A 19,846-nucleotide genomic window follows, 5' to 3' on the forward strand; every position below is an offset into this window, starting at 1 on the left:
ACAGCTGAATTGATTAGACACAGATATATCCCTGCCAGCACTGAAGCCAGGGTTCCAGAGCAGCAATTTATTAGGGGTTCCTCACCCTTCCACACCAGCAGTTTTTCATGGTCTAGTCCAGCACCATCAGTAACTTCAGCTGCTCTGCATACCACACAGGCAGGCTGCTGAGCCCTAGCTTGGTACCACTTTCTTTAACAAGATCACTATGCACAGTAAAATAAGAATTTACTTACCGATAATTCTATTTCTCATAGTCCGTAGTGGATGCTGGGGACTCCGTAAGGACCATGGGGAATAGCGGCTCCGCAGGAGACTGGGCACATCTAAAGAAAGCTTTAGGACTAACTGGTGTGCACTGGCTCCTCCCCCTATTACCCTCCTCCAAGCCTCAGTTAGGATACTGTGCCCGGACGAGCGTACACAATAAGGAAGGATTTTGAATCCCGGGTAAGACTTATACCAGCCACACCAATCACACCGTATAACCTGTGATCTGAACCCAGTTAACAGCATGATAACCGAGGAGCCTCTGAAAAGATGGCTCACAACAATAATAACCCGATTTTTGTAACAATAACTATGTACAAGTATTGCAGACAATCCGCACTTGGGATGGGCGCCCAGCATCCACTACGGACTATGAGAAATAGAATTATCGGTAAGTAAATTCTTATTTTCTCTAACGTCCTAAGTGGATGCTGGGGACTCCGTAAGGACCATGGGGATTATACCAAAACTCCCAAACGGGCGGAAGAGAGCGGATGACTCTGCAGCACCAAATGAGAGAACTCCAGGTCCTCCTCAGCCAGGATATCAATTTTGTAGAATTTTACAAACGTATTTGCTCCTGACCAAGTAGCTGCTCGGCAAAGTTGTAAAGCCGAGACCCCTCGGGCAACCGCCCAAGATGAGCCCACCTTCCTTGTGGAGTGGGCATTTACAGATTTTTGGCTGTGGCAGGCCTGCCACAGAATGTGCAAGCTGAATTGTACTACAAATCCAACGAGCAATAGTCTGCTTAGAAGCAGGAGCACCCAGCTTGTTGGGTGCACACAGGATAAACAGCGAGTCAGATTTCCTGACTCCAGCCGTCCTGGAAACATATATTTTCAGGGCACTGACAACGTCTAGCAACTTGGAGGCCTCCAAGTCCCTAGTAGCCGCAGGCACCACCAATAGGTTGGTTCAGGTGAGACGCTGAAACCACCTTAGGGAGAAACTGAGGACGAGTCCTCAATTCCGCCCTGTCCGAATGGAAAATCAGATAAGGGCTTTTTCAGGATAAAGCCGCCAATTCTGACACGCGCCTGGCCCAGGCCAGGGCCAACAGCATGACCACTTTCCATGTGAGATATTTTAACTCCACAGATTTAAGTGGTTCAAACCAATGTGACTTTTGGAACCCAAAGCTACATTGAGATCCCAAAGTGCCACTGGAGGCACAAAAGGAGGCTGTATATGCAGTACCCCTTTTACAAACGTCTGAACTTCAGGGACTGAAGCAAGTTCTTTTTGGAAGAAAATTGACAGGGCCGAAATTTGAACCTTAATGGACCCCAATTTCAGGCCCATAGACACTCCTGTTTGCAGGAAATGTAGGAATCGACCCAGTTGAATTTCCTCCGTCGGGCCTTACTGGCCTCGCACCACGCAACATATTTTCGCCAATTGCGGTGATAATGTTTTTGCGGTTACATCCTTCCTGGCTTTGATCAGGAAAGGGATGACTTCATCCGGAATGCATTTTTTCCTTCAGGATCCGGCGTTCAACCACCATGCCGTCAAACGCAGCCGCGGTAAGTCTTGGAACAGACAGGGTCCTTGCTGGAGCAGGTCCCTTCTTAGAGGTAGAGGCCACGGATCCTCCGTGAGCATCTCTTGAAGTCCCGGTTACCAAGTCCTTCTTGGCCAATCCGGAGCCACGAATATAGTGCTTTCTCCTCTCCATCTTATCAATCTCAGTACCTTGGGTATGAGAGGCAGAGGAGGGAACACATACACTGACTGGTACACCCACAGTGTTACCAGAGCGTCTACAACTATTGCCTGAGGGTCTCTTGACCTGGCGCAATACCTGTCGAGTTTTTTAATCATGTGGACGACTTCTGGGTGAAGTCCCCACTCTCCCGGGTGGAGGTCGTGCTGAGGAAGTCTGCTTCCCAGTTGTCCACTCCCGGAATGAATACTGTTGACAGTGCTATCACATGATTTTCCGCCCAGCGAAGAATCCCTGCAGCTTCTGCCATTGCCCTCCTGCTTCTTGTGCCACCCTGTCTGTTTACGTGGGTGACTGCCATGATGTTGTCCGACTGGATCAATACCGGCTGACCTTGAAGCAGAGGTCTTGCTAAGCTTAGAGCATTGTAAATGGCCCTTAGCTTCAGGATATTTATGTGAAGTGATGTATCCAGGCTTGACCCTAAGCCCTGGATATTCCTTCCCTGTGTGACTGCTCCCCAGCCTCGCAGGCTGGCATCCGTGGTCACCAGGACCCAGTCCTGAATGCCGAATCTGCGGCCCTCTAGAAGATGAGCACTCTGCAACCACCACAGGATGGATACCCTTGTCCTTGGTGACAGGGTTATCCGCTGATGCATCTGAAAATGCGACCCGGACCATTTGTCCAGTAGGTTCCACTGGAAAGTTCTTGCGTGGAATCTAACGAATGGGATTGCTTCGTAGGAAGCCACCATTTTTACCCAGAACCCTTGTGCATTGATGCACTGAGACTTGGTTCGATTTTAGGAGGTTCCTGACTAGCTCAGATAACTCCCTGGCTTTCTCTTCCGGGAGAAACACCTTTTTTCTGGACTGTGTCCAGGAACATCCCTAGGAAACAGAAGACAAGTCGTCGGAACCAGCTGCGATTTTGGAATATTGAGAATCCAATCGTGCTGCCGCAACACTACCTGAGATAGTGCTACACCGACCTCCAACTGTTCCCTGGATCTTACCCTTATCAGGGAATCGTCCAAGTAAGGGATAACTAAAATTCCCTTCCTTCGAAGGGATATCATTTCGGCCATTACCTTGGTAAAGACCCGGGGTGTCGTGGACCATCCCTACGGCAGCGTCTGAACTGATAGTGACAGTTCTGTACCATAACCTGAGGTACCCTTGGTGAGAAGGGTAAATTTTGACATGAAGGTAAGCATCCTTGATGTCCCGAGACATCATGTAGTCCCCTTCTTCCAGGTTCGCAATCACTGCTCTGAGTGACTCAATCTTGAATTTGAACCTCTGTATGTAAGTGTTCAAAGATTTTAGATTTAGAATCGGTCTCACCGAGCTGTCTGGCTTCGGTACCACAATAGTGTGGAATAATACCCCGTTCCCTGTTGCAGGAGGGGTACCTTGATTATCACCTGCTGGGAATACAGCTTGTGAATGGCTTCCAAAACTGCCTCCCTGTCAGAGGGAGACGTCGGTAAAGCCGACTTTTGGAAACGGCGAGGGGGAGACGTCTCGAATTTCAATATGTACCCTTGAGATATTACCTGAAGGATCCAGGGGTCTACTTGCGAGTGAGCCCACTGCGCACTGAAATTCATTGAGAACGGGCCCCCACCGTGCCTGAGCTTGTAAGGCCCTAGCGTCATACTGAGGGCTTTGCAGAGGCGGGAAAGGATTTCTGTTCCTGGGAACTGGGTAATCTCTTCAGCCTTTTTCCTCTCCCTCTGTCACGAGCAGAAAAGAGGAACCTTTTGTCCGCTTGCCAACAAAGGACTGCGCCTGATAATACGGCGTCTTATTTTGAGAGGCGACCTAGGGTACAAACGTGGATTTCCCAGTTGTTGCCGTGGCCACCAGGTCTAAAAGACCGACCCCAAATGTCCCCTTTCAAAGGCAATACTTCCAATTGCCGTTTGGAATCCGCATCACCTGACCATTTTACTGGTAGAATTGGACAACGCACTTATACTTGATGCCAGTCGGCAATTATTCCGCTGTGCATCCTGCATATATAGAAATGCATCTTTTAAATGCTCTATAGGCAATAATATACTATCCTTATCTAGGATATCAATATTTCCAGTCAGGGAATCCGACCATGCCAACCCAGCACTGCACCTCCAGGCTGAGGCGATTGCTGGTCGCAGTATAACACCAGTATGTGTGTGAATACATTTTTGGATACCTTCCTGCTTTCTATCAGCAGGATCCTTAAGGGCGGCCATCTCATGAGAGGGTAGAGCCCTTGTTCTTACAAGCGTGTGAGCGCCTTATCCCCCCTAGGGGGTGTTTCCCAACGCACCCTAACCTCTGGCGGGAAAGGGTATACAGCCAATACTTTTTAAGAAATTATCAATTTTTATCGGGGGGAAACCCACGCATCATCACACATTTTATTTCTCAGATTCAGGAAAACTACAGGTAGTTTTTCCCTCACCGAACCTAATACCCCTTTTTGGTGGTACTCGTATTATCAGAAAGGTATAAAACATTTTCCATTGTCTCAATCATGTAACGTGTGGCCCTACTGGAAATCACGGTTGTCTCTTCACCGTCGACACAGGAGTTAGTATCCGTGTCGGCGTCTGTATCTGCCATCTGAGGTAACGGGCGCTTTAGAGCCCCTGACGGCCTATGAGACGTCTGGACAGGCACAAGCTGAGTAGCCGGCTGTCTCATGTCAACCACTGTTTTTTTTATACAGAGCTGACACTGTCACGTAATTTTCAACAGTACATCCACTCAGGTGTCGACCCCCTAGGTGGTGACATCACTGTTACAGACACTCTGCTCCGTCTCCACATCATTTTTCTCCTCATACATGTCGACACAAACGTACCGACACACAGCACACACACAGGGAATGCTCTGATAGAGGACAGGACCCCACTAGCCCTTTGGGGAGACAGAGGGAGAGTATGCCAGCACACACCAAAGCGCTATATATATATATACAGGGATAACCTTATATAAGTGTTTTTCCCCTTATAGCTGCTGTATGTTCTAATACTGCGCCTAATTAGTGCCCCCCTCTCTTTTTTTAACCCTTTCTGTAGTGTAGTGACTGCAGGGAAGAGCCAGGGAGCTTCCCTTCAACTGAGCTGTGAGGGAAAATGGCGCCAGTGTGCTGAGGAGATAAGGCCGCCGAAAAGGGGGCGGAGCCTATCACCCGTTTTTCTGTATATTCTGGCAGGGGTTAAATGCATCCATATAGCCCAGGAGCTATATGTGATGTATTTTTTGCCATGTAAGGTATTTTTATCATGATTTATTGCGTCTCAGGGCGCCCCCCCCAGCGCCCTGCACCCTCAGTGACCGGAGTATGAAGTGTGCTGAGAGCAATGGCGCACAGCTGCAGTGCTGTGCGCTACCTTATTGAAGACAGGAACGTCTTCTGCCGCCGATTTTTCCGGACCTCTTCGCTCTTCTGGCTCTGTAAGGGGGCCGGCGGCGCGGCTCCGGGACCCATCCAGGCTGGGCCTGTGATCGTCCCTCTGGAGCTAATGTCCAGTAGCCAAGAAGCCCAATCCACTCTGCACGCAGGTGAGTTCGCTTCTTCTCCCCTTAGTCCCTCGATGCAGTGAGCCTGTTGCCAGCAGGTCTCACTGAAAATAACAAACCTAAACTAAAACTTTCACTAAGAAGCTCAGGAGAGCCCCTAGTGTGCACCCTTCTCGTCGGGCACAGAAATCGAACTGAGGCTTAGAGGAGGGTCATAGGGGGAGGAGCCAGTGCACACCAGTTAGTCCTAAAGCTTTCTTTAGATGTGCCCAGTCTCCTGCGGAGCCGCTATTCCCCATGGTCCTTACGGAGTCCCCAGCATCCACTTAGGACGTTAGAGAAAGTAGCATGTACATATATATATAGATATAGATATATATAGATATATATATATATATATATAGATAGATAGATATATAGATAGATATATATATAGATATATATAGATAGATATATATAGATAGATATATATATATAGATATATATATATAGATATATATATATATATAGATATATATATATATAGATATATATATATATATAGATATATATATATATAGATATATATATATATATATATAGATATAGTGTACTTGCTATATTACCTAATAATAATAAACAGTGGAGTTCATGTATTGAGCAATGTGTTTAAGTCTGCAACCCCCAACAAGAGACCTCACTCTACTGCAGGCTTTTGCTCAAAATAATTACCATAAAAATGATTATGATTAATGTATTAATGTAAAACTTTAGGTCTGCTACCTGGTCTAAAGCTCACAGTAACTTTGCTTTTAAAGGTGAGGTAGTTACCAACACACCTGTTGTAAAGCACCTAGGAAAACAGCTGACACAAGCAACAAGAAATTTGGTAACTGCTTAATCCCGTTAGCAATGTCATCCAGGTGCATGGAAGTAATGTGTGTTTCGCTCGGGGAGCTTCTAGACAGCTAGATGAATAAGCTCACCAGCAAAACGCACATCACTTCCACTTCCGCTGCCTGACTTCCGGTCACATTCACAGCGGACACTGACAGCTAACTTTACAACTTACATCATTCCCACGGACGAGATTTTCTAGCTACGGAGACACAGGACACCCCTCTACACCTCACCGTGACATCCATATGTATTGTAAACAATCGGCACTTGCTAGGACCTCTCATTATATTGAATGTTTATTTTTTGGAATATACACAATGCATGTAATTTTACTTATCACACTGACCACCACTGTGCTGAGGATTGGAACTACAGGCTAGTATGTGCTAAAACAGATTAATACCAGACTATCTTGAATAACAATTATTCCAGCATATTTTGCAATATATGATCAATAATAACAATTTGTCCAGCATACATTATAATATATGACCAATTAATGTATATTGTGACCAATTCCTTTTTTTTTCCTTTTCTGTAATTCATTGGATCTGCTTTACTGGCTGACAGATGTTGAATCATAGCTCATAACCAGACAAATGATACATCGCTAAATGAAAAAAATAACTGTAGCAGGTATTGTGACATTCATTTAATTTATGATTCAAGTGACCCTATTTTGTGCTCTCCTCATAAGCAAATTTACTTTCTGGCACTCTCTCATCCTTTTAGCATGGATTTGCTCTGCAATGCTCTAGGTAACAGCCTCTCTTGTGATACCTATAGGACAGAAATGTGCCTCTACTCCTCCTTTAGAGTCAGCACCTACCTCTGACAACACTCTCATTCTATGTTTGTACAGATGATAGAAAAGCAGAAGTAGTGAGCCTATACAGGTCTACAATAGACCGGCTCTCGGAACGCCGGCAGCGGGGCCAGCGCAAGAGAGCCTCTTGCGGGCTCGGTGGCATATTCTCCCCTCCAGGGGTGTCGTGGACACACCAAGAGGGAGAATAGTTGTTGGTATCCTGGCACCGATATGCAGAGCACCGGGATCCCGACAGCCGGGATATCGAGCGCCTCCCAGCCTATACAGGCGAAACTCAAAAAATTTGAATATCGTGCAAAAGTTCATTTATTTCAGTAATTCAACTTAAAAGGTAAAACTACTATATTATAGAGACTCATTACATGCAAAGTGAGATATTTCAAGCCTTTGTTATAATTTTGATGATTGTGCCTTACAGCTTAAGAAAACCCCAAATCCAAAATCTCAGAAAATTAGAATATTACAAAAAAAATCAATATAAAAAAGGATTTTAAAAACAGAAATGTCATCCCTCTGAAAAGTATAATCAGGCATATGTACTCAGTACTTGGTTTAGGCCCCTTTTGCATGAATTACTGCCTCAATGCGGCGTGGCATGGATTCTAGCAGCCTGCGGCACTGCTGAGGTGTTATGGAAGACCAGGATGCTAAAATAGCTGCCTTCAGCTCTTCGGTCTCACGTCTCATCTTTCTCTTGGCAATGTCCCATAGATTCTCCATGCTTGAGCACAGGTGACTTATACCCCTTGCACACAGAGCATCTGACAGAGGCTTGGTGTGAAAGGGTCAGCTTGGACTGTGTGTTGCAGGTCCTCAATCTTTGTCAAGACCAAGGTTGAACACTGGACAGACCTGGAAAACGCATTTGTCTGAAAGGTGCTACCTGGGTTATTTTCCCTAGGTTATGTTACCAAGCTGCTCATTAGAGGATCAGGAGCACAGAGAAATGACGTCAGCCTGTAACGTCCACTCTTCATGACTCTAGGACAGACAGTGGTACAGTGTTAAAGGGGATGACCCGGGAAAAACCAGGTCCAACATGCAGTGAGAAAGGGATTTAGCAGCTGTGACACAGCTTGAAACAATGTTTACTTTACCCAGGTAGAACCCAGGATTTCGGTGTTAAGGGGTACAATTTGCCAGACAGTGAATGGCTGTCAGCATTCTGATTGATTGGTGGATAGCTCCAACCATCCACCAGTTAGAATGCTAGCAGTCAGTGTACGTAAGCATGTGGAGAAAAGAAGCGGTAGAGCAGGAGGGGTACTTTTTTTTTTTTTTATTCCCGTGAATGGGTGGGTAGGTGCATTGCTTTTCCTAGCGTCTACAATGCTGTTAAGGCAGCCCTGGCTATAATGGCAGGGTTTGGGAAACCGTATGAGAAGATTAAGAAACTATATTGGACAATGAGGATTATTTAATAAAAATAGTTTTAGTGAATTTCAGTAAGACAGTTTAATCACAATCAAACTTGCACTACATGCTCCAGCAAGCAGTGAGCCCATTGCCTCTGCTGTGCATGAGCTGTTCACGAGTAGAACCTCTTAGAACTCCTGTCACATGCAGTTCAAATGTACACAAAACGTATATAGGACATGCTAGTCCTGAATTATACATACCCCTCCCCACAATGCCATTTCAGAGTTGTGATCAGAATAGATTTAAAATGCAAATCTAGAGGAACTCAATGAAAAACAGATGCCTAAGCAGCCCCCATGCCTATCGGAGGAAGAAGATGATCAGTAAAAACTCATACTGCAGCTTTGGAAGGAAAACTATCATGTTGCACCTATACTCCAGACGCTCGCTTAATGAATATATTTAAAGAAATATTTGACACTATTATATATTGCAGGCCAGTTAAACAAGCACAACCTATACCCAGAATTAGTGTATTACTTTCTAGAAGAGGATAGCCAAGTCTAGCAAAATGTAGGACTGTTTCTAAGAATGTGGAATGGGGTATACAGAGATTCAAGAATTACTACTACCTTCTAAAATGTAACTAAGTAGATAATAAGCAATAAAATGTGAAAAACAAATGGAACCTTCATTAACCATTGACACACAAGAAGGTAACTGGTAGAAGAACTCCAGATAAAAGGGGTATAATAATAGTAATTGGTAAATATCTAAAGACTGAGTTAGGTCATAAATGGGAGGGGGGGTTGATAGCCATATTGATAGTTGCCTTCTTAGACCATTTACATAAGATATTAGAAAACAGAAGCAGGTTCCAAATATGTGTTGGAATTGTAAGGCTACAAATTACTTGTAACACAATGTAATAATAACTCTTAAGTGTGAGATGTAATTGCAATTGATTTTCAGTTGCCTCGGGAAACTAGCTGATAAAAAACGTACAACTGGCGGTTCTGTCACTTTTTCAGCTCTTCCAGAACAAACTGAATAACACACAATAGTCGCCAAAAGTTTATAAATTAAACGGACAAGAAAATAAATTAATCAAAGTGTTCTTTATTAATCAATTGCATTAAAAGCTGTAGAAATGGCTTGTTTAATGTAAAGGCACAGGAAGACCATTCTGATAAAGTATTAAAATTAAACGGTAATTTACAATACAAAGAGACAATGTCTGTGCACATACAAACCTTTTAATTGATCAAAAATATTCCACAGAAATTCTTAACATTTATGTGAAACTACTAAAATTATGAAACCGTATCTTGTGTTGTACAATTAACATTATATTATCTGATACACAGTAAATGGATTTTTTTTTTTTAAATAAATGTATTGCTTTTTACATACTTCTCCCTGTAGGCTTCTATTACTGCCTGGAATTGCTTGCAGAAGCATTATTAGAATATCTGAATGTGTTCTACGGCGTACACATTGAACGTAGCTGAATGCCTAGCAGTTCTAAACCTGCTTTGAGTAGTAATGAGAGTTGGCAGTATTTTCTCTTCTGTGGTTTAGCAATCAAACAAAATGTTCAAACAAGTTCATCAGAAAAAGAGCACATTTAATTTTCAATAAGCTGGCCATAAAACAAGGTTTCCGAGATATTCTCCTATTGCTGGGTAAAGAAAGCTCTCGCCACATACCCTGTTCGAGAATATCAGGGCACCCGCTTTGGGGGAGAATGAAGAATGTAGCTGTGCTATCCTAAAGATTAACTGCAACAAATACAGCTGCATTAAAAAAATAAAAAGTGTTATGACAACTAATTTCACATTAAAGTTTTCAAGGCTAATTAAGCTCATTAAGTGGTGAAATAATTTCTAGATCTCTGGGATATAAATACATTGGTATTATGCTGTATATCCTTTAAACTAACTGGTTGCCCCTGCCACACATATGACTGCAATGCAAACCAGTGGAAGGACACCATCTAATGATATACTCCAATTCTGCTCACCAAATGTAACAACTTGTTTGTAATGTTCTTGTATAAAAGATCGCGATTTTTCCAGCACATGAACACTGCTTAGTACAATAAAAAAGACACAGATGCTGGTCTCTGCTATTATACTATTGATGTGTAGAAAGAGATGCAGACATTTTACACACTGATTTCCCGGAAATACCCTTTGTACGTACAGTATAAAGTTTGGGATTTTTTGCACGACAGTGTATGGGCATGTGCAAGCCCTTATGCAGTTTTTTCTACACGCACTCTGTTTCAGTCACGTATTTTACCATCAAGGAATAGATCTCTACCCTGAACACAGTTGTATGTAGAAATCTATTTAATAACTATATATTAACTACTAATTATTAATACATGTTTAAAAAGCAAAAAGATGAATATTCAGAAAATGGAGTACATGTGCAGGCCAATAAAAAGAAACTGATCTGAAGGGATGTAGGCTATAGTATACATACCGCACTCCTCATTGTGTAACTGTAAGGATCTTCCGCATCTAGCTGTGCTCCTTTAAGGGGGATAGTCAATTAGTGCAGAGTTTTTAGACAGTCTGAAAACCGGCACCAATTCGACCGTTAGCTATTAAATCGCGGGAGTTTACAGGTTTTTGCTCTGTTTTCGCCATGCCTTATCAATTTTTTATTTTTTTTTGTTGAATCGGCATGGGCGAAAACAGACCAAAAAACTCGAAAACGCCCGCGAATGCGACAAAACACGTGAATCGGCGGCCAATTTGCAGATCTACGTGGTTTTCCCCCGACCGGATTTTTCGACAAGTCGAAAAATTGGGCCGTGCTTTGAATAGGTCGAATGTGAATTCGACCTGCAAACTGGCGGAAAGTGCAGTCTTCTCTTTTCAGCTTTTTTGTTACAGCGCTACAAAAATATTGAGCCCAAGGTTAAGTCATTGTAATACAATGAAGGATGTTAAAGGGCCAGAGATATTTGGAAGCAGATGAGGCAGAACTATATATTAGTGTTGTATGTTTATAGTCACTAGTAACAAAGCCATTTACTGTGATAAAACAGTAGTCTTTAGGGGTCTCTTTAGTAAGATATCTCCGTAAAATGATTTTCTGTCACTGCTGAACATGAAACATATCTTTACCGCAATATATGCCCTATAAAAAAGGGCAGCAGTAAGCGTAAGGAAAAATGCTTTGTTTTGTCTGCCTAATGCTTTGCATGGGAAAGGATTCAAAATACCCCAAGTCAATGGCGACAGGCTTTATCTGCAGTACAGCTTTGGAAAAAAGGTCCCTTAGGGGGGTATCCTATTATCCCTGACTGCTGGCAGTTTTCAGGGATTATGCAGGCACGTGAAGCAGAATCTTCAATAACCAGCTGTATCAGTCCAGTATTTCCAGGATAACACAAGTCTGGGAACTCATCCCGGATCCCATGTGTTACCGCCCAAAAAAGGGTCATACCGCACAGTAAAAACAGGCTATAATTTGGTAGCCTCATAATACTATTGGGCTAAAACCAGATATTAGCACGTTATTGCTATGTGGTAAATTACAGCCGGCAATAGGATATTGCTCTTAACGTGTTACTGGAGTGCTATGCACACTGAACAAAAGGCGCATTTGCCCATGTAAAACACAAGAGTCTGCATGTTTTGCGGTTAATTTACCGGCTGTCGGGATCCCAGTGGTCAGGAGACAGACGCCGGAATTCCGACAGCCGGAGAAATGCTGCTGGAATGAATACCGACCAAAGCCCAGTCTTCCCACTCGGGTGGTGGTCCACGCCACCACACAAGGGGGAATATAATAGTGTGGCGAGCAGGGCCCGTGAGGGGACTCGCTGCATTCGCCTCCGGGATTCCGGTGTCTGTCTCCTGACCGCCAGTATTACATACCGGACTCGTCCATACATAACACATTTCAGATTCCCTGACCCGTAGGAAAAACAAAACACAGAAACATACTGTCAACATATCACTACGCTAGTGCATCAGATCATACAAGGGATTATGTCTATTAGTTACATTAATGGATAAAAAGGTATTTTGTTTGCCGTTTATACAGGTGTCACTAATGGACGTTGGAAATCCAAACAAAAGCACAAGTGCTATATCATTTCCGAGGGAAATAAGAGAAAATTGAAAGAGAGGAATTCTATTTGCAGCTTCTCAACCCCATTTTGCTCACCTTTACTACACCAGAATAAGACCATCTGGGATTCTGCGGTATTTGGTCTGTTTTCATTTACCCTCATGTTCCCCTTTATGCACCTAAATTACACTGGCCATGCTTGTGAGGAACAGAGACCTCGCTCAATGACTACACACACGGGGCGTCATTTATATTTAGGACATGCTATATAGAATGCAGTACTTTCTTTTCCCGGTTTCTCAAGGACACAAACTGACCATACAAATATGCAAACAGCTCCTGTAACCAATTGCTTCTTTCAGGGCTTTCATGCCATACTTATTGACAGAACTCAATTTTTCCTCTTGCGCATCATTTTCAATCTGCTTGGAGGGAGGGAGGCCTGAGTCTAGATATGATAAGCAAATCTTATTTTTCCTTTCAGACGTTTAAAGATAATACAATTACATTAAGGTTGAGCACAAGTAGATTGTTTTTTTTTAAGTAATTAGTGTAAAGTCAATGGTTTTATCTTTTATATAAAAAGGACCGGTTACAAAAGACGGCCATTATTTAAGGTGAATTATAGTCACACATTTTGCTTTCAATACCACACTCTAAAATCAAGAGCTTAAACTTGTGCAGCTATGCCTTTATGTATCACATTTATCTCCACTTAAACTCAAAAATGTACTACGTTTCAGGATTACAGATGTACTTTTGTGTAGGAAAATAACCCAATTTTAAGTAGTGTTACATAAGAGGTTTGAAAAACTTTTCTTCTATTGAAAAGCATAAAACTTGTTTATATCTGAACATAACTATAAACTGAATTATATAAACAAATTAGAACAACTTTATTACCATATATGTATCACCTGTTGACCAACTGTATGGAGGAAAATAAGAATTTACTTACCGATAATTCTATTTCTCGGAGTCCGTAGTGGATGCTGGGGTTCCTGAAAGGACCATGGGGAATAGCGGCTCCGCAGGAGACAGGGCACAAAAGTAAAGCTTTCCGATCAGGTGGTGTGCACTGGCTCCTCCCCCTATGACCCTCCTCCAGACTCCAGCTAGATACTGTGCCCGGACGAGCGTACACAATAAGGGAGGAATTTTGAATCCCGGGTAAGACTCATACCAGCCACACCAATCACACTGTACAACCTGTGATCTGAACCCAGTTAACAGTATGATAACAGGGGAGCCTCTGAAAAGATGGCTCACAATAACAATAACCCGATTTAGTTAGCAATAACTATGTACAAGTATTGCAGATAATCCGCACTTGGGATGGGCGCCCAGCATCCACTACGGACTCCGAGAAATAGAATTATCGGTAAGTAAATTCTTATTTTCTCTATCGTCCTAGTGGATGCTGGGGTTCCTGAAAGGACCATGGGGATTATACCAAAGCTCCCAAACGGGCGGGAGAGTGCGGATGACTCTGCAGCGCCGAATGAGAGAACTCCAGGTCCTCTTTTGCCAGGGTATCAAATTTGTAGAATTTTACAAACGTGTTCTCCCCCGACCACGTAGCTGCTCGGCAGAGTTGTAATGCCGAGACCCCTCGGGCAGCCGCCCAAGATGAGCCCACCGTCCTTGTGGAATGGGCTTTAACAGATTTAGGCTGTGGCAGGCCTGCCACAGAATGTGCAAGTTGAATTGTGCTACCAATCCAACGAGCAAACGACTGCTTAAAAGCAGGAGCACCCAGCTTGTTGGGTGCATACAGGATAAACAGCAAGTCAGATTTCCTGACTCCAGCCGACCTGGAAACTATATTTTCAGGGCCCTGACAACATCCAGCAACTTGGAGTCCTCCAAGTCCCTAGTAGCCGCAGGTACCACAATAAGCTGGTTCAGGTGAAATGCTGACACCACCTTAAGGAGAAACTGGGGACGAGTCCGCAGCTTTGCTCTGTCCGAATGATGGACAATCAGATATGGCTATGTGAGTCAAAGCCGTCAAATCTGACACTCGCCTGGCCGCGGCCAGGACCAACAGCATGGCCACTTTCCATGTGAGATATATCAAATCCACAGATTTGAGTTGTTTTAAACCAATGTGATTTTAGGAATCCCAAAACTACGTTGAGATCTCCCAGTGCCACTGGAGACATCAAAGGGGGGTTGTATATGCAGTACTCCCTTAACAAACTTCTGGACTTCAGGAACTGAAGCCAATTTCTTTTCTGGAAGAAAATCGACAAGTCGAAATTTGAACCTTAATGGACCCCAATTTGAGACCCATAGACACTCCTGTTTGCAGGAAATGTAGGAATTAACCTAGTTGAAATTCTTCCGTGGAGCCTTCCTGGCCTCACACCATGGAACATATTTTCACCTAAGCGGTGATAATGTTGTGCGGTCACCTCCTTCCTGGCTCTGACCAGGGTAGGGATGACCTCTTCCGGAATGCCTTTTTCCCTTAGGATCCGGCGTTCACCCGCCCTGGCGTCAACGCAGCTGCGGTTAATCTTGGAACAGACATGATTCTTGCTGAATCAAGACCCTTCTTAGTATCTCTTGAAGTTCCGGGTACCAAGTCCTTCTTGGCCAACCGGAGCCACGAGTATAGTTCTTACTCCTCTCCTTCCTATCATTCTCAATACACTGGGTATGAAAGGCAGAGGATGGAACACATACACCGACTGGTACACCCACGGTGTTACCAGAGCGTCCCAGCTATTGCCTGAGTGTCTCTTGACCTGGCGCTTCATGTGGGACGCCATCATGACCACATTTGGTCTTTCCCAACGGTTTACAATCATGTGGAAACTTCCAGATTAAGTTCCCACTTTTCCGGGTGGAATTCATACATGCTGAGGAAATCTTCCCAGTTGTCCACTCCCGGAATGAACACTGCTGACAGTGTTATCACATGATTTTTCGCCCAGCGAAAAATCCTTGCTATCATTGCCCTCCTGCTTCTTGTGTCGCCCCGTCTGTTAACGTGGGCGACTGGTATGATGATGTCCTACTGGATCAGCACCGGTTGACTTTGAAGCAGAGGTCTTCCTAGGCTCAGAGCATTGTAAATTGCCCTTAGCTCCAGTATAGTCATGTGGAGAGAAGTCTCCAGACTTTACCACACTTCCTTGGAAATTTCTTCCCTGTGTGACTGCTCCCCAGCCTCTCAGGCTGGCATCCGTGGTCACCAGAACACAGTCCTGAATGCTGAACGTGCTGCCCTCTAGAAGATGAGCACTCTGCAGCCCCCACAGAAGAGACACCCTTGTCCTTGGAGACAGGATTAACCGCTGATGCATCTGAAGATGCGATCCGGACCATTCGTCCCGCAAATCCCCCTGAAAAAATTTTTTTTGCGTGAGATCTGCCGAATGGAATCGCTTCGTAAGAAGCCACCATTTTTCCCAGGACTCCTGTGCATTGATGCACTGATACCTGGTCTGGTTTTAGGAGGTTTCTGACTAGTTCGGATAACTCCCTGGCTTTCTCCTCCAGGAGAAAACCTTTTTCTGGACTATGCCCAGAATCATTCCTAGGAACAGCAGACGTATCGTCGGAAAACGGCTGCGATATTTGGAATATTTAAAATCCACTCGTGCTGTCGTAGAACTACTTTAGATAGTGCTCTTCCGACGTCCATTCTTTTCTTTGAAGAATCATCTTTTCGGCCATTACCCTGGTAAAGGCCCGGGGTGCCGTGGATACTTCAACGGCAGCGTCTGAAACTGATATTGACAGTTCTGTACCACGAACCAGAGGTATCCTTGTTGAGAAGGACAAATTTGGACATGGAGGTAATCCTTGATGTCCAGGGACACCATATAGTCCCCTTTTTGGTTCGCTATCACTGCTCTGAGTGATTCCATCTTGATTTGAACCTTTTTATGTAAGTGTTCAAAGATTCAGATTTAGACTACGTCTCACCAAGCCGTCTGGCTTCAGTATCACAATATAGTGTGGAAGACTAATACCCTTTTCCTTGTTGTAGGAGGGGTACTTTGATTATCACCTGCTGGAAATACAGCTTGTGAATCTTTTCCAATACTGCCTCCCTGTCGGAGGAAGCCGTTGGTAAAGCAGACTTCAGGAACCTGCGAGGAAAAGATGTCTCGACTCTCCAATCTGTACCCCTGGGATAATACTTGTACGATCTAGGGGTCAACTTGCGAGTGATCCCACTGCGCGCTGAGACTCTTGAGACTACCCCCCCACCTCACCTGAGTCCGCTTGCACGGCCCCAGCGTCATGCTGAGGACTTGGCAGACGTGGTGGAGGGCTTCCTTTCCTGGGAAGGGGCTGCCCGCTGCAGTCTACTTCCCTTACCTCTATGTCTGGGCAGATATGACTGGCCTTTTGCCCGTTTGCCTCATGGAAACGGAAGGATTGAGGCTGAAAAGACGGTGTCTTTTTCTGCTGAGATGTAACTTGGGGTAAAAAGGTTGGATTTCCCAGCTGTTGCCGTGGTCCCCAGGTCCGATGGACCGACCCCAACTAACTCCTTTCCTTTATACGGCAATACTTCCATGTGCCGTATGGGATCTGTATCACCTGACCACTGTCGTGTCCATGACATCTTCTGGGAGATATGGACAACGCACTTATCTTGATGCCAGAGTGCAAATATCCCTCTGTGCATCTTGCGTACATATATATAGAATGCATCCTATTAAATGCTCTATATCAATAATATATTTTCAGTCAGGGAATCCGACCAAGCCAACCCAGCACTGCATATCCAGGCTGATGGCGATCGCTGGTCGCAGTATAACCACCGTATGTGTGTATATACTTTTTAGGATATTTTTCCAGCTTCCTATCAGCTGGCTCCTTGAGGGCGGCCGTATCTGGAGACGGTAACGCCACTTGATAAGCGTGTGAGCGCCTTATCCACCCTAAGGGGTGTTTCCCAACGCGCCCTAACTTCTGGCGGGAAAGGGTATAACGCCAATATTTGCTATCGGGGTAACCCCACGCTTCATCACACACTTCATTTTATTTTATCTGATTCAGGAAAAACTACAGGTAGTTTTTTCACTCCCACATAATACCCTTTTTTGTGGTACTTGTAGTATCAGAAATATATAACACCTCCTTCATTGCCCTTAACGTGTGGCCCTAATGAGAAATACGTTTGTTTATTCACCGTCGACACTGGATTCAGTGTCCGTGTCTGTGTCGACCGACTGAGGTAAATGGGCGTTTTTAAAGCCCCTGACGGTGTTTCTGAGACGCCTGGACCGGTACTAATTGTTTGTCGGCCGTCTCATGTCGTCAACCGACCTTGCAGCGTGTTGACCTTCTCACGTAATTCTCTCAATAAGCCACCCATTTCGGTGTCGACTCCGTAGAGAGTGACATCCCCATTACAGGCAATTGCTCCGCCTCCTCACCAACATCGTCCTCATACATGTCGACACACACGTACCGACACACAGCACACACACCGGGAATGCTCTGACAGAGGACAGGACCCCACTAGCCCTTTGGAGAGACAGAGGGAGAGTTTGCCAGCACACACCAAAAACGCTATAATATATATAGGGACAACCTTATATAAGTGTTTCTCCCTTATAGCATCTTTATATATATATATATTAATATCGCCAATTAATGCCCCCCCTCTCTGTTTTAACCCTGTTTCTGTAGTGCAGTGCAGGGGAGAGCCTGGGAGCCTTCTCTCCAGCCTTTCTGTGAGAGAAAATGGCGCTGTGTGCTGAGGAGATAGGCCCCGCCCCTTTTTCGGCGGCCTCGTCTCCCGCTCTTCAACGGATTATGGCAGGGGTTAAATATCTCCATATAGCCTCTGGGGGCTATATGTGAGGTATTTTTAGCCAATATATAGGTTTTCATTTGCCTCCCAGGGCGCCCCCCCCCAGCGCCCTGCACCCTCAGTGACTGCGTGTGAAGTGTGCTGAGAGGAAAATGGCGCACAGCTGCAGTGCTGTGCGCTACCTTTAGAAGACTGCAAGAGTCTTCTGCCGCCGATTCTGGACCTCTTCTTACTTCAGCATCTGCAAGGGGGCCGGCGGCGCGGCTCCGGTGACCATCCAGGCTGTACCTGTGATCGTCCCTCTGGAGCTGATGTCCAGTAGCCAAGAAGCCAATCCATCCTGCACGCAGGTGAGTTCACTTCTTCTCCCCTCAGTCCCTCGTTGCAGTGATCCTGTTGCCAGCAGGACTCACTGTAAAATAAAAAACCTAAGCTAAACTTTTTCTAAGCAGCTCTTTAGGAGAGCCACCTAGATTGCACCCTTCTCGGCCGGGCACAAAAATCTAACTGGAGTCTGGAGGAGGGTCATAGGGGGAGGAGCCAGTGCACACCACCTGATCGGAAAGCTTTACTATTCCCCATGGTCCTTTCAGGAACCCCAGCATCCACTAGGACGATAGAGAAATAATGCATACACTAAAGCCCAGTACCCACGGGCCGATCAAGGAGAGATGTGTGCTGAGCGAACCGCTCAGCACACATCTCTCCCGCCGCTCAGCACAGTGCGATCTGTGCTGAGCGTGCGGGGGGAGACGGGGGGGCCGCTCACTTCACCCAGTGGGTGAAGTGAGCGACCCGCTAGATTGGCCTGCATGCAGGCTAATCTAGCAGCAGCGATAGCGATGTGCGGGGCTGCGCATCGCTATCGCTGAGGGGGCTACACACGGAGCGATCATGCTGATATTCTAAGCAATCTAGTCAGATTGCTTAGAATATCGCTCCGTGAGTACCCCCCTTAAAGCCGTTTTACAAAAACACTGCTTGCCTGCTGGAGAATCCAAATGAACCAGAGGTTCCCGAATGCAGGCTTCAAGGCACGGCAGCAGTCTAGGTTTTAAGGATATCCATGCTCAGGCACAGGTGACTTATTACCTCAGGAAGTTTGATTATACCATCTGTGCACAAGCAGGGATATACCTAAAACCTCCTGGGGTGACTTAAAGACTGCGTTTGGGAATCACTGAAGTAAACTATAGTTATCACTAGCACAACCAATTCCATAAATGAACCTTGGCAGAGTGCCCACAGACCTTATCTATGATGCATTTTATAAGAGCTACAGAAAGGCAAAGCCGAGTATACAAAAGGCGATATGTCATCCGATCCTGTGGATTGGACTGGCATATTGTTCACACTGTCCAGTGTGTACACACTATGGCAAACTCCCACACGTCATTTGTCGAGTCTTCTGATCGGCCTGCATGAAGATATCATCAGGGACATAA

This window comes from Pseudophryne corroboree, chromosome 4 (assembly GCF_028390025.1).
Source record: "Pseudophryne corroboree isolate aPseCor3 chromosome 4, aPseCor3.hap2, whole genome shotgun sequence".
Taxonomy (NCBI): Eukaryota; Metazoa; Chordata; class Amphibia; order Anura; family Myobatrachidae; genus Pseudophryne; species Pseudophryne corroboree.